Here is a 15449-nt window from a genome sequence, read left to right as displayed (position 1 = left end):
AAAAACGATGTGTCCAGTAGGAGTAGGGAAGGGATCGTGCCCCTGTACTCAGCACTGGTGAGGCCACAGCTTGAGCACTGTGTTCATTTCTGGGCACCACAGTATAAGAAAGACATTGAGGTTCTGGAGCATGTCCAGAGAAGAGCAATGAGGCTGGTGAGGGGTTTGGAGGGCATGCCATACGAGGAGAGGCTGAGGGAACTGGAGTTGTTTAGTCTGAAGAAGAGAAGGCCTAGGGGAGTTTAGTGGTTGTGGTAGTTGGATTAAGGCTGGACTCAAAGATTCTTGAAGGTCTCTTCCAATCTTAATGTTCTATGATTCTAGTATTAATATTAATATTATTATATCATGAAAGTCCTCTCAGTTAGAGAATGTCCCAAATGTAAAAGCCTTGACTGGATTGCTCCTAGCAATTCAGTTTTCTGTTTTTGCTTTATGCCAACTATGCAGATTCATGCTTTGACTTGAAAACATAAACATATGTTAAAAATCTAACAACAAAATTTGGCATTCAATAGCTAGAGAGTAGGGAATAGACATCAGCTAATAGGCATTTCCTTCTGCTACTACATGCATTTCTACCTTTAATCACTGTCATATTATTTTCTTATCTGAGATTGTCCTACAGGTCATCATAGGAGCAGGTAACTGACAGGTCCTAGCGAGGAATTTTATAATACACCAGACTTTGAAGATATGCCTTTGCTGCAGGAAGAGAACAATGTTCACAAAAGTTATATATATATTTCTGTATATTAAAATATTTTTCCTGGACAGTCATAGCTAATATTAACTCTTTGTATCATTCTATTTTGAAATTTCCAACATGCCACTCTCTACAAGTTAAAAAATAAAAATAAAAAAAAAATTCTTTGCCCATTCTTTACATGAAAGTGCTGAGTATCATATTTAAAATGAAGGGGATTGATGTGAATCTGTTACTTTAACAAGAAACAATTTGGTATTTCCATAAGCAATTAGACTATGTTAATAGACTACAATCTATCACATCAAGAAATGACAGAAGCAACTTCTTAACTATGTAAAACTGTCAGGGCTTTTGTTAATGTTTCTTCTTTAGAGAAAAGATAACTCACATTTCCATGGGGATCCAACTCAGCTGTTGTGAAAGAGCAGGATCAGCATCCAGAACAGCAGAAAGAGCGGAGTCAGAGTTCAGGTTCCAGTGCCATCCTGTTGTTTGTACAAGAACAAGGCAAATGACCCTGGAAAAATACAGCAGAATGCTTCAGGGAGAGGTGTTATACTTGGCTGTACAGCTCTCTCTTAAGTAATTACTTGGGGTGTTGACTTGCCATTCTTTTATTTTGTTTATTAAATATGATCTGTGATCCTGCTAGCACTTTGCATGTCACATTGAAGCTTCACACTAAAAAAGGAGTGGGCTGGAGATCCCTTAGCTCTGGTCCATAGAGCACTGGTGAGCTCAGAGTGCCTGCAGTACGCTGGCTTTCATCCTGGACTTCAGTTGAGAGGAATAGAGCCAAGGGAAGGGGAAAAGATGAGATAAACAGCAAAAGCAGAAACCATGGTCAACTTTTACAGGAAGGTCAATACCCATATTCCTCTAAAGACCTCTTAAAAAAAGGCACAAATGCTTTTTCAGTATGGTTTTCCATGTAATGTAAATTGCCACAGGGATGTTGCACAATGACTCAGAGGATAAGTGCCCATGAGGCAATTTCTTTATTGAGATGTGGAGCTCATCACAGAAAAGCTGGAAAACACCTGTAGGCGTGGGAATAAGTTTCTACTCTTACTGGAATAAAATATACCCTGGTCATTGTGCAGGCTTTTCAAGATCCCACAGCATACAACGTCTATTTCTGTCTGTCCTCTGAAGGATACTTTCTTTTTTCATGGATGCGATAATGTACCTGGCTTCTAGCAGAAGGAGAAATATTAAACCACACAGTTAAGGTGGCCCGTGATGAGGAGAAGCTGAGTGAGATTAGCAGAGTAAATGAAACATGTGAAATGCAAGATTACAATAATCATAGAATCATAGAATGGTTTGAGTTGGAAAGGACGCCACAGATCACTTAGTTCCAAACCCCCTTGCCATGGGCAAGGACACCTTTCACTAAACCAGATTGCTCAATGTCCTGTCAAACCTGGCCTTGAACGCTTCCAGGGAGGGTACATCCATAACTTCCCTGGGAAGCCTGTGCCAGTTTCTCACCACTCTCACAGGAGGGCAACAGGAGAGGTGCCTGAGGACTGGAGGATAGCAAATGTCACTCCAGTCTACAAGAAGGGCAAGAAGGAGGACCCAGGTAACTATAGACCGGTCAGCCTCACCTCCATCCCTGGAAAGGTGATGGAACAACTTGTTCTTGGCACTATCTGTAGGCATATCAAGGATCAGGGGGTCATTAAGAGCAGCCAGCATGGTTTTGCCAAGGGTAAGTCATGTTTGACCAACCTTACAGCCTTTTATGAGGAAATAACTAGGTGGATAGATGATGGTAGAGCGGTAGATGTGGTTTATCTTTATTTCAGTAAAGCACTTGACACTGTCTCCCACAGCATCCTTGTAGATAAGCTGATAAAGTATGGGCTTGGTAATCAGGTAGTGAGGTGGATCATAAACTGGTTGAAGGGAAGAAGTCAGAGTTGTGGTCAATGGGGCAGAATCTAGGTGGAGGCCTGTGACTAGTGGAGTCCCTCAGGGGTAGGTACTGGGACCAGTATTGTTCAATATCTTCATCAACAACCTGGATGAGGGTACAGAATGTACCCTCAGCAAGTTTGCTGATGACACTAACCTGGGAGGAGTGGCTGACACACCAGAAGGCTGTGCTGCCATTCAGAGAGACCTGGACAGGCTGGAGAGTTGGGCAGGGAGAAACTTGATGAAATTCAACAAGAGAGTCTTGCATCTGGGGAAGAAAAATCCCATGGACCAAAACAGGTTGGGGGCTAACCTGCTGGAGAGCAGTGCAGGAGAAAGGGACCTGGGGGTCCTGGTGGACAGGAGGATGACCATGAGCCAACAATGTGCCCTTGTGGCTAAGAAGGCCAATGACATCCTGGGGTGTATTAGAAAGGGTGTGGTTAGTAGGTCAAGAGAGGTTCTCCTCCCCCTCTATTCTGCATTGGTGAGGCCACATCTGAGTATTGTGTCCAGTTCTGGGCCCCTCAGTTCAAGAAGGACGGGAAACTGCTTGAAAGAGTCCAGCGCAGAGCCACAGAGATGATTAAGGGAGAGGAACATCTCCCTGATGGGGAAAGGCTGAGGGAGCTGGGTCTCTTTAGCTTGGAGAAAAGGAGACTGAGGGGTGACCTCATTCATGTTTACAAATACGTAAGGGGTGAGTGTCAGGACGATGGAGCCAGGCTTTTTTCAGTGATGACCAGTGATAGGACAAGGGGCAATGGGTGCAAACTGGAACATAGGAGGTTCCATGTGAATATCAGGAAGAACTTCTTTACTGTGAGAGTGACAGAGCACTGGAATAGGCTGCCCAGAGAGGCTGTGGAGTCTCCTTCACTGGAGACATTCAAAACCCACCTGGACGCCTTCCTGTGTGATGTACTCTGGGTGATCCTGCTCTGGTAGAGGGGTTGGACTAGATGATCTTTCGAGGTCCCTTCCAACCCCTAGGATTCTGTGATACTGTGATTCTGTGAAAGAAGTTCTTCCTAATATCTAATTAAATCTCTCCTCTTTCAGTTTGAAACTGTTCCTCCTCATCTTATTGCAACGTGCCCTTGTAAAAAATCCCTCTCCTGAGATGCAGTGTTGGAACTGGCTTTTGATGCACCATACATGTTTTATTCCCCATCAATATAATAAAAATCACAGCACTAATGATTCAGAAATCTGACCTGGAGATGACAAAAGCTGAGGGAAAGCTTCCTGTTGACTCCAGTGGCCTTTGGATTAAAATCTTTTGCAGGAAGCACCATTGATAACTGAAATGGCCTCAACCATACAAAAAAAATCAGAAAATTAATTCACTGAAGTGTATATATTTGTGCCGTTTTCTACCTTAGCTGTCTGTATCAGGCTGACCTATTTTTTTAAAAAAAATTATTTCTTTCTAGAAGTGTAAAAGCTTAAATCATCAGAGATGATGAAGTTTCAGGGAAAGCTCCTTTTCCACCTCCTCTCTCCTCCCCCCCAGCACTGTGGGAGCCTTGTTCATGAAACTTCACTCCTTCCCTTCATTAGAAGAACTTGAAATTTGACAGTGAAATGGCTTTTCAGACAGAGATGTGCCCTTCACGTCTTTGAAAGCCAGCACATATGCAGACAAATCTAGGTTTCAATGACCAAAATTTCCCAAGACACTCTTGACACTTAGAATAGGCCAAGCCCAGAGTTGCCCAAGACCTATCTAGAGATAAGTGGGCCAGTGCACAGACACCAGAGAACTGCAAAAATTGCCCCTGCTGAAAATAGAGGAAGGAAAAATCAGGGATGATTCAGTGAGAGAGAAATACATGTCCACAAATCCAACAGGGGTGGGAAGAAACTTAGTGACAAAAGATGAGGAAGACGCAAGTTCGCAGCAGCTCTGCCCACAGAGCTTTAAGTGACCCATATACACTCCCTAACAGTATGGTTATGGTTTAGATTATTCTACAGTATACATTGAATTTCCATTTTTCTGTGCAGATTTTCACAGCCTTTCCTTTCTCCTGTGGCTTTTCCTACCAGAGAAGGGAGAGAGGCAGAACAAAAGCTGCAAACCAAAGGGAGTGTGGGTGTGTGGGGGTTTATGTGTGCTTTGATTTCGAAGCTTTGGCCTGAAAAGAGATATTTGCCTTACCAGACTACAAAAGACAGATGATTTGCTGTACTGAAAAAGTTAGAAACTCCTGCAACGTCAACACAGTTCATTGAAAGTTAAAAGGGGGGCGTGTTATTTTTAGGTGCTAAGAAATTCACAACATTTTGTGTTTAAAATAAAATATTCATCTGTATCCTTATGAGTCATCTTTGTTCAGATATTTTACTAAAATATTCTCCTTATATAATACTATCATCCAACATACCTGTTCTCTCTATTTTACCACAAAGCTGGTGTACACTGGAGCATCTACAGATATATTTGTGCTTTTAAGGCTCATAGCAAAGTGAAACAAAATTTCAAGTACATTCACTATTAACGAGTCTCAAAATGTTGAATTTTCTTGCTATATTTTCAAATGTTCCACGTCTTTTCTATTATTATTTTTCTTCTGCAGTGTATGTGCTGCATGCCTGCAGCCAGGAACATGTGTTTCCAATTATCTGAGCTTTCCAAACCAGCTTTGCGTTCAATAGCAACTTCTTTTTTTTAAGGTACAGCTCCTCCTCCCACAGAAGTTAATATTCCTCTCCTTTTCCACACAGCAAACAGCAGTGGCTCTTGATTTCAGGCCCATTTTAGAAACAATTTAATTTGGAGCTCCCCCAGAGGAGAATGTTATCGTTTAAACTTCTTGTACATCTTCTGAAACAAAATCAAGCTTTCATATAGAACCTATGTAAAGTGTTTAAGCAAGAGAAGGAAAACTGATGTCAATCAGTCCACCTTGTATGACATTTTCTCTATTTTCTTATAGAATCATAAAATCATGGAATAGGAAGAATTGGAAGGGACCTTAAAGGTCACCTAGATCCAACCCCCGTGCAGTTAAGAATCCCACTTTATACAGTGAAGAATCCAATTTTACCATAGAGCCATAGTAGAAAAGTGAGATAGCATCCCTCCTTGCAACTCATGCTTATGCCTTACACATCCCATCCCTGAAGCATCTGTGCAACCTGTGACCTGCAGTGCATCCAAGTGATGTGTTTTAAAGTCACAAACTGTGATTATCCCCATTTGTACATGGAGAATGGGGGCAGACATGTTTGTGCCTCTGTGTTAGTTTAGGGCTCCAGCTTCCATTTGACTGTTCTGTGTGCACTTCGGGGCCCCACAATTTAAGAAGGGTGTGAAGGTCCTTGAATGCTTCCAGAGGTGGACAACTATGCTGGTGAAAGGGCTAGAAAGTATGTCCTATGAGTAGCAGCTAAGGCCTTTAGATTTGTCCAGTCTGGAGAAAAGGAGTCTGAGGCATGACCTCATTGCTCTCCACAGCTGCTGAGAAGGGGAAGGGGAGGTGCTGACCTCTTCTCCCTGGTATCCAGTGATAGGACGCATGGGAATGGTTCAAAGCTGCAGCAGGGAAGGTTCAGACTGGTCATTAGAAAGCACTTCATAGAATCATAGAATCATTCATGTCGGAAAAGACTTTTAAGATCATCAAGCCTAACAGTAAAACTAACACTGCAAAGTCCACAACTAAAACATGTCCCTAAGTGCCACATCTATATGTGACTTTTAAATACCTCCAGGGATGGTGACTCAACCACTTCCCTGGGCAGCCTTTTCCAGTGCCTGACCACTCTTCCAGTAAAGAAATTTTTCCTGATATCCAATGTAAACCTGCCCTGGCATAACCTGAGGCCATTTCCTTTTGTGTTATTGTTTGTTACTTGGGAGAAAAGACCAATCCCCATCTTGCTACAGCCTCCTGTCAGGTAGTTCTAAAGAGTGATAAGGTCTCTCCTCAGCCTCTTTTTATCTAGACTAAATAACTCCAGTTCTCTCACTTGCTCCTCATAAGACTTGTACTCTAGACCCTTCACCAAGCTTTGTTGCCCTGCTTTGGACTCACTCCAACACCTCAGTGTCTTTGTTGTAGTGAGGGGCTCATCCTTCTTTGCAGAAACACTGGAACAGGCTTCCTAGAAAGGTCATCAGTGTCCAAGGCCTTTCAGTGTTTAAAAGGCATTCGGACAGTGCCCTCAATAATATGCTTTAACTTTTGATCAGCCTTGAAGTGGTCAGGCAGTTGGACTAGATGAAGATTGTAGGTCCCTTCCGACTGAAATACTCTATTCCATTGATCACCTGCATCAATGAGACATGAGCCTCCATTCAGGCTTTGGTCTGGGGAAGACCATAGGCTTATCAAGCTGAGAAATTCAATCACAGAGCTGCAAATTGAGATGCAGTCCTTATGGACAGTGCAAAAACAACTGACGTGAAGCACCTAACTAGAAAATGGACCCTGCTTTGAAGATCAGAGATGTAGCCAGAGAGACCCAGGCTGTGCCTTGCCTGAGCATAAGGTATGGGGTAGTGTATGAGGGTAGTGGGGTTAGTGCACATCCCTGGTTCCTGCTTCAGGTTGGGCTGAAGGCAAAACACAACTAGACAGCAGTTTGGAAGCAGCCAGGGGTTTGTCCATTTAAATGTATTCTGGGTAAGTTGACCAAGGCCAGCATAAGTGCTTGAACTCAGCTTTATCCACGATTCTGCTTAATTAATCTTCATTAACAACTCAATCTGCTTCCTAGGAGTGGAAAACAATTGGAAGGGCCAAGCCACACCAAGTTTCATGGGCACCACTGGGGCAGAGCATGCATGCTCTGGGCTCCAGGGAGCAGAAAGGCTAGTTGGAAGGTGTTAGGGTGTTAGGAATAGGTTATAAACCACTGGCCTTTAGTCACTGAATAACCAAAGATTGAATAACAGGTCACTCAACTGACCTCCACATGAGGAAAAGTCACAATTCCTCATTTGTATGAGAAGCACCACATGAACATTACTGCATGGTTGCCCTGAGCTCCAGGAGATATGGGTACCACTAGAACAAAGCAGGTGAGGTGGTGTGTGCTGCAATCAAGAGGTAGGAAAGCAAGATGTTTAACCCAAGAATAGTCATTCAGAAAGTTTATTAATTCATGCCTGGTGTCTTATGATCCTTAACCACAGATGTGCTGTGTAGCCCTAAAATAGATGTGTGGTTGGCATAACACTGCGGGGTATGAAAGCTTCGATGATAATGTGGCAGACCACCAGTGAGATAACCTGTGCTTTCACCAGTGAACACTCATGGAGAGACACGCAGCAAGGAGTGGGATGAAGGTGTCCACCACCTCTCACAGAAGAGCTGAAGGAGCGTCTTCCAAGAAGCCTGTACAGAACAGTGATGTGATGGGGGGAAATATGGAAACGAGACATCTGCAGAGCCCATTCCTCCTTTGGGGAAGTGATGCAGTCCTTCCGTGACAATAACAAGGCTATTCCCTAAACACTGTGTTCTCCCCAAAAGCTGTTAGACCTCTCTGGTGACAGTTCATTGGTAGGGGAAGACAGGAGCTGCAGCCCTTCTGAGCATGGGATACAGAACTTACTGACTCATTGGGTCTAACAGAAGCAACGTTAGACCTGGCTTTGCCTACAAAAGTCCCATCTTTCTGCAGCAGCCCCAGCCTTCTGCTGAGCCATCTCATTCTCATCCAAATACTTCAGGGCCGTAACAGGCCAGGCTTGTATTTTGCCCTTCTGCTTTGTTTCTCAGTCCTGTTTCCTCATCAGCATTTAAGGGTTTGGATTTTGACTACACACACATATGCATACACACAAACTTCTAAAGGCCCAAAGGATTACAACCATGGGGGAAAAAATCTTCCTTATTGTAGACACTTTGCCATGGTTGTCATGACCGATTTCCAAAAGCTGTAACTGGAATTAAAATAACATTTTTCTTAAATTCCTGTGGCCTTTCATTTTCCAGACCCCACTAAATGTGCCCAGGCTAATAATTCTTGTGTACAGCCTAAGCTGTATACAAATATACTGTGCTTATAGCATATGAAGTTTGCAGCATTTGTAGCAGTGTTGACAGCAGTCTATGACAAATCTCATGGCACCAATCCATACTTTCAAATGTTCAGCTCCTTGTGACAAGGGATTGACAAGAATTTAAGCACTTATTTTTGTGTATGTGTCCAGTTTTCATTCTTAAACAGTGCTTAAAATCATTGCTCATATGACTTCCAAAAACTCAGATCATGAGGAGCTTACATTTCTTTTTTTTTTAAATCCCATAATTGCTAAACCAATCTGGTGATCACCTGAGTGTTTGTCATAGCATAGTGTTTGTCATTGTGTTTATTAATGTCTGGAACTCGTGTTGTGTTTGTCATTTAAATTTTCTGTACAAATCAATGACACCTGACACCGAGGAGGCATCTTTTTCACCTGTTTTTAGAAATGAAGCTGAGGAAGACTTTGGTGGCAAAGGGAAAACAAGCCTGGTGTGATGCTCACAGCATGTCTAAGGTGTCCTCCTAACCCAGCCCTTCCAGCACACCTGACAGTATGGAAACCTATAGAGAACGGTGCAGAGAGACTCAGAAATTCAGATTTCAGCCTTTTCCCTACACAGAAGCATTTCATTACTACTGGTGTCTGTGGTGTATAATTCAACTTCTAGTTGTCTCTCGATGTTATCTGAAGTTTCCACATATCTCTGGCAAATGATGAAGCCAGCAGCTACATTCACCTCATGGGGACATCTTTAGGTGACAGCTGTTATCCTTTGCTGATTATATTTCTATACAGCATAATGTGAACACAGCTCATTAAAAAAATATTTGGGCAAACCTTTGGTTTCTTTTCACATGCCACTTCAGAAAAATAAAATTAGGGGAGAAAAAGAGGATGATGAAAATTTTCCCCTTTTTGTCGTTGCAACAAGGAAGAATGAATGAAAAGGAGAGGCAAAAAAAGCAAATGTTTGGCTGGGGGGTTTTCATACTAAAAAAGAAGAGAAAACTGAGAACACAAAAGCTGTTGAAAATGAAACATGAGCAACCTCCCTCGCATTGCTACAGCCTGTAGTTGCCACCAAGGGTCAAGTGCTTCTTGTCATGGCCATTTCTAATCCCTGGACCTTTTTGTAACGTCAAGAGGTGCTATTTGCTCAATGAACGTACAAACATGTCATCAAGGCTGTTAGAACGCAGCTTCTGCTGTGTTTCACTGAATAAACAGTGGGGAAAGTGGCAATGTTCCTTGTATAATATAAGAGCACATGGCTTGCTATTGGATGAAGGGGGCTCGGTGCTTTCCTCAGTGCAACTCTGCCAGCAGGGATGCTGGTCTCAAATGTAAACCTCCTTGACTGCTCATTTAGGAAGGAGCAGACTAGTAATAAAATTGGCAGGGATTTCCAAGCAAACATGTTCAAACTGAAAGCCAGTGCGCAAAGAGATATGTTTTGTAGCACAGTGTCTAAACCATTTAATTACTGAAGTTTTGCAAGGAAAAAAGTGTTTATAGCTTATGGTAAGTTGTGTCAGTTTATGAAATCCTTTTGGTTAGTGTTTTCTACTCATTTTCTTTAATGTTTGTTAAGTTTTAGCATATGTTGTTGCAAATCCAGATAAAATCACAGTGTGAATGGGGAACTTTGTTTAAGCTTGTCGCAGTATTTCTCTGGCATCCAGTTTCTGGTAGATGCTGGGAGGTTTGGGACTGCTGAGCTTTCAGGGTTGGCCATGCTCTAAGGGGAAAGTAAATTAGTTTCACCTGAATATATTAAGTCATTTATTTCAAGGGTGTAAAGCCTCAGGGTGACTGAAGGCTGAGGAGTGACAAAACTGGGGCCTGTGATTTCTTTCTCCAAATGCTGTAATTGTTGTGTTGAAATCTTCTCCAAATCCAATAAGTAGGGTGATGAAAATTGGATAAGTGATCTTTGGTTCAAATCTATATCAGGGAAAAATTCCTAACTGTTCATATAAACTTTATATATAAGTTTTGTCACTGAAGCATGAAAAAGAGCTCGGGGCCTCATAGATTAATGATAACTTTTTCATGAGCATTTCGTTCATAATCTCAGTCATAACTTCATCTGTTTTATTTTTCACATACATAGCTGAACACTTTTAGTCTTTAATAAGCTCATTTGTCTTAATTCAGTAGCTAGAGAGTTCTTTGTAGAAGAAGTGAGAATTTTGTTACCAGCTCTAGGACTACAGAAAGTCATATCCTGGGAATAAAGAGCAAGTGAGCAGAAAGCTCAGCTACTGTGGGTACATCAAGGGTGGATGTAGTGGAGGGTTTTTTTTTCCAATTTAGAAGAAAGCATCTTCACATCTGTATTAAGTAAGGCCACTGGCTTTTTTTCTCAGGTGATGGTAGATTTTTTGCAGCTGCTGTGCACTTTCAGGGATTTTTATATACTTTTTGGCTTTGATAATTCTGCTGGCCTGAGTTTCAAGGTTTTTCTCTCTACCCTGTTTCTGCTGAAATGTTTCTGTATGGTTTATTTTTGTCAGCTTTGTTACTCTACCTATCATGCTATCCCTGTTCTCCCTTTCACCAGGACTGACAATAACACCTCTCTGCAAAGCTTTTCAACAGAAATTTCTCATGAAAAAAATCACAATAATCACAACTTTCTGTTAACATTTTTTAACAAGAAAAAGAGAAAAGCATAATAGTTTTGTGGTTCTGTATGTAAATTATCGGAGCTGTTTTATAAACTGATACTTTTCCATTCAAAATGCCAATGACTTTTTTTTTCCCCCTTTGCAGTTTTTCTAGACAGAAAGCCAGTTTTGCAGCAAGCATTTGTTCTTCTGCTGACAGCCAATTGAAGGTAGCTGGAGGACGCTGGTCTTTTTAATTATTGCTTTATCCCCTCTCACCTTGACCTAACTGTGCCCTGGCCGAGAATGTTTGCCTACCTCTAACTAATTTACAGCAGATGTTAGTGGTAATAAATTATATCCCACTTCTCCAGCTTCTAGAGCTGCTTGAATGTTTTCAAATGAAAAGCCTCTCACTCTTCAAAGGCATGTTTTTCTAAATGCGTATTTTGGGGATTTACAAATGTTTTCTCTTTTTTCCAGTTAAACTGAAATGCAAAGGCTGCACTTTATTTTCTTCCTCATATTTTTGCTTTCCTTTTGCTATTGGAAAAGAGTGGCAGTAAGGTGAAAATGCAAGAAAAGGAAGGTGAAAAAAGCGTGGCATAAGAAGAACTTCTATGGAAAAAAGTGAATAACTGAAATAACTCACTGGCAAAGCATGTGGAACAAGAGAAAAAAAAAACAACCCTGACATGTTTGAATTTTTCCCTGTTTTTCCACCAGTTCTCCTGACATCACCAAGCAACCATTTGGTACTCATTTCATGTAGCACGTGCTAGGCAAGGGAATGATTTCATGCCTCTAAAGCCAAGGCTTTGTTCTACCAGTTTTTCTCACAGATGCTGCCACCAGGGCTCCAGACACACTCGTAAGGACCGATCTCCATCACTGGCCTCATGCACCCTAAAAACGAACAGGACAATGACCAGGAACATGAAGACCCAACCGGAAAGATATTTCCTGACTCAGAACTAGGCTGGAGACCAGAGGAAATTTCCTGAGGCAAGGATGCCCCAGAAGCCCTGCTTTCTACCCCACCTTTACTCTCACAACCTGTCTCAGTAGACCAAGTAAGATTTTCAAGCCTGGCCTCTTCCAGGGAATGGTGTACCTGATGTTGTCTTGCCAGAGTTTCTGTCTTTGAAATAATAGAATCATAAAGTCAAAGAATCATTTTGGTTGGAAAAGACTTATAAGACCATCAATTCCAACCATTAACCCAACACACTGCCAAGTCCACCACTAAACTATGTCCTGAACAAGCAGAAACACACTGTAAGTAGTAGAAGATGCTGAAGGAAGCCTTTTCTTATAGTGCTCCTATATTGTTCCTAGCAAGTACCTTAGTATAATGATATAGGTTAATATTGCATGTGGGACTTACATTAAGGCTATTTCAGATGAGCTAATTGCCAAAGCCTGAAGCAAGGGCACCAGTTGGAGGATATTACCGCTGTGTCTAATTACTTCCACCAGCAAATGGCAAAGTGAAATTCAAGGCACTCATCTTTATCATTTTTTTATTGCTGTGAAGTCCTAGGAGAACCAGAAAATCTGAAGACACGACATTTTCTTTCAACGTGCTTTAAGCAGGACTGTCCGAAATACTCAACATTAAGAAAGAGGAAGCATTTTTGGAAGCAAGCCCTTGCCTTACGAGTCAGTAACCTCTGAAAAGCAGCAAAGCCTGCAATTGTCTTCCTACAGTAAACAAAGTGAAGGCTCCATCTTACAAACATGCAGGGGCTTAATCATGTCTGTGTATGTGTGTTCTCGTAGTCCTATGGATTTCAATCAGACAACTCTTATGAAACCTTAACTTTATTAATTACTTCAGTGGGAGTGAGGGGTCAGCTCTATGAAGTATTATTGCTTCTTCTTGGTTTTGGAGCTAGCTAAGAGTTTCACATTAATAGTTTAACCAGGGTAGATTATATAAAATAAATCAATTAAGAAGCCTCAAAGAAAAAAAATAAAATATGTTTTTAAAGATAGGGAGTGAGCCCCAAGGCACAAAGAGTGAAGTCTGTGTTCCAGAAACAAGAAACCAAACAGGCTTCATCTTAATGTTACTAGGAACTGCAAAGTTTGATCCTCAATTCATTGAAAAAAATGGTATAAAGGGAATTTTTTAATTCTCCTGTTCCTTCAAGAACACTCTAAGGTGCTCCTCCACCCCCTGCTGCACCAGCCCTGAAGTAAATAGGGCTTTAAACTAGGTTGGAAGGGGGTGGGGGATAAAACCAGGCTTACTACAGATGAGCCTAGGGTAGTGTGGTGGTCAGGTCAGCTAGTCAGGCAACCTCACTGGACGCCCAGCTTAAATGTCTTTATACAAATGCACACAGCACTGGGAATAAATAGGAGGAATTAGAGATGAGGGTGAGCCTGCAGGGCTATGATCTCATTGGCATCACAGAGACCTGGTGGGATGGCTCCTATGACTGGAGCATCAGAATGGAGGGTTATAAACTCTTTAGGAAGGACAGCCAGGGGAGACGGGGTGGGGGTGTTGCCCTCTATGTCAAAGACCAGCTGGAGTGCATGGAGCTCTCCCTGGGGACAAATGAAGAGCCAAGAGAGAGCTTACAGGTTAAGATTAAGGGGAAGAAAGGCCAAGGTGACATCATGGCAGGCGTTTGCTGCAGGTTGCCTGAGCAGGAGGATAATACAGGTGAGGCACTATATAGACAGATAGGAGCAGCTTCACATTCAGAAGCCATGGTCCATGGTCCTCATGGGAGACTTCAACCACCATCACATCTGTTGGAAGAACAACTCTGCTAAACACAAACAATCCAGGAGGTTCCTAGAGTGCAAGGATGGTAACTTCCTTTTCCAGGTAATCAAGGAACCAACAAGGAGAGGTGCTGTGCTGGATCTTGTTCTCACCAACGAGGAAGGGCTGGTTAAGCTCAAGGGCAGCCTAGGTTGTAGTGACCAGGAAATGGTGGAGTTCAAGATCTTTAGGGTGGCAAGGAGGGCTCAAAACAAGCTTACTACCCTTGCCTTCAAAAGGGCAAATTTCAGCCTCTTCAGGACTCTGCTCAAGAGAGTGTCTTGGGATAACATCCTGGAGGGTAGAGGGGCCCATGAAAGCCAGCTGATATTTAAGGATCACCTTCTCCAGGCCCAAGAGCATTGCATCCCAACTAAGAGGAAGTCAAGTAGAAACTCCAAGAGGCTGGCTTGGATGAGTGAGCAGCTCCTAGAAAAGCTCAAACTTGAGAAGGAAGCAAAGAGGGGGTGGAAGCTAGGGCAGGCATCCTGGGAGATTACAGAGAGGTTGTCCGAGTAGCTAGGGATCAGGTGAGGAGAGCCAAATCCCTGCTAGAATTAAATCTTGCCAGGGATGTTAAGAACAATAAGAAAAGCTTCTTTAGGTATGCTGGGGAGAAAAGGACATCCAAGGAGACGGTAGGCCCTCTCCTGAAGGAAACAGGCAAGGTAGCAACACAGGATATTGAGAAGGCTGAGGTCCTCAATGACTTATTTGCTTCAATCTTCTTCGGCAAGTGCTCCAACCTCAACACAAATGTCACAGAATGTGAAAGGAGGGACTGGGAGAATGAATTACCCCCCATTGTAGGTGTAGAGAAGGTTTGTAACCATCTAAAGAACCTGAAGGTGCATAAATCTATGGGAATTGATGGGATTCACCCACAGGTCCTGAAGGAGCTGGCAGATACAATCGTTAAGCCTCTGTCCATCATATTTGAGAGGTCATGGCAGTCTGGTGAGGTTCCCACTGATTGGAAAAAAGGGAACATAACCCCTATTTTAAAAAGAGGAAAAAGGTAGACCCAGGGAACTACAGGCTGCTCAGTCTCACCTCTGTGCCTGACAAGGTCATGGAACAGATCCTCCTGGAAAGTCTGCTAAGGCACATGGAAAATAAAGAGGTGATTGGTGACAGCCAACATGGCTTCACTAAGGGCAAGTCATGCCTGACCAATCTGGTGGCCTTCTACAACAAGGCTACAGAGATGGTGGATGGTGACAGAGCAACTGATGTAATCTACCTGGATTTGTGCAAGGCCTTTGACACTGTCCCACATGACATCCTGGTCTCCAAACTGACAAGGCATGGATTTGACAGATGGACCACTGGGTGGATAAGAGATTGGCTGGATGGCTGCACCCAGAGAGTTGTGGTCAATGGCTCAATATCCAAGTGGAGGCAGGTGACGAGTGGTGTCCCTCAGGGGTCAGTGCT

Source organism: Apus apus, chromosome 2 (genome assembly GCF_020740795.1).
Source record: "Apus apus isolate bApuApu2 chromosome 2, bApuApu2.pri.cur, whole genome shotgun sequence".
NCBI lineage: Eukaryota > Metazoa > Chordata > Aves > Apodiformes > Apodidae > Apus > Apus apus.
Note: the sequence above shows the minus strand (reverse complement) of the source record.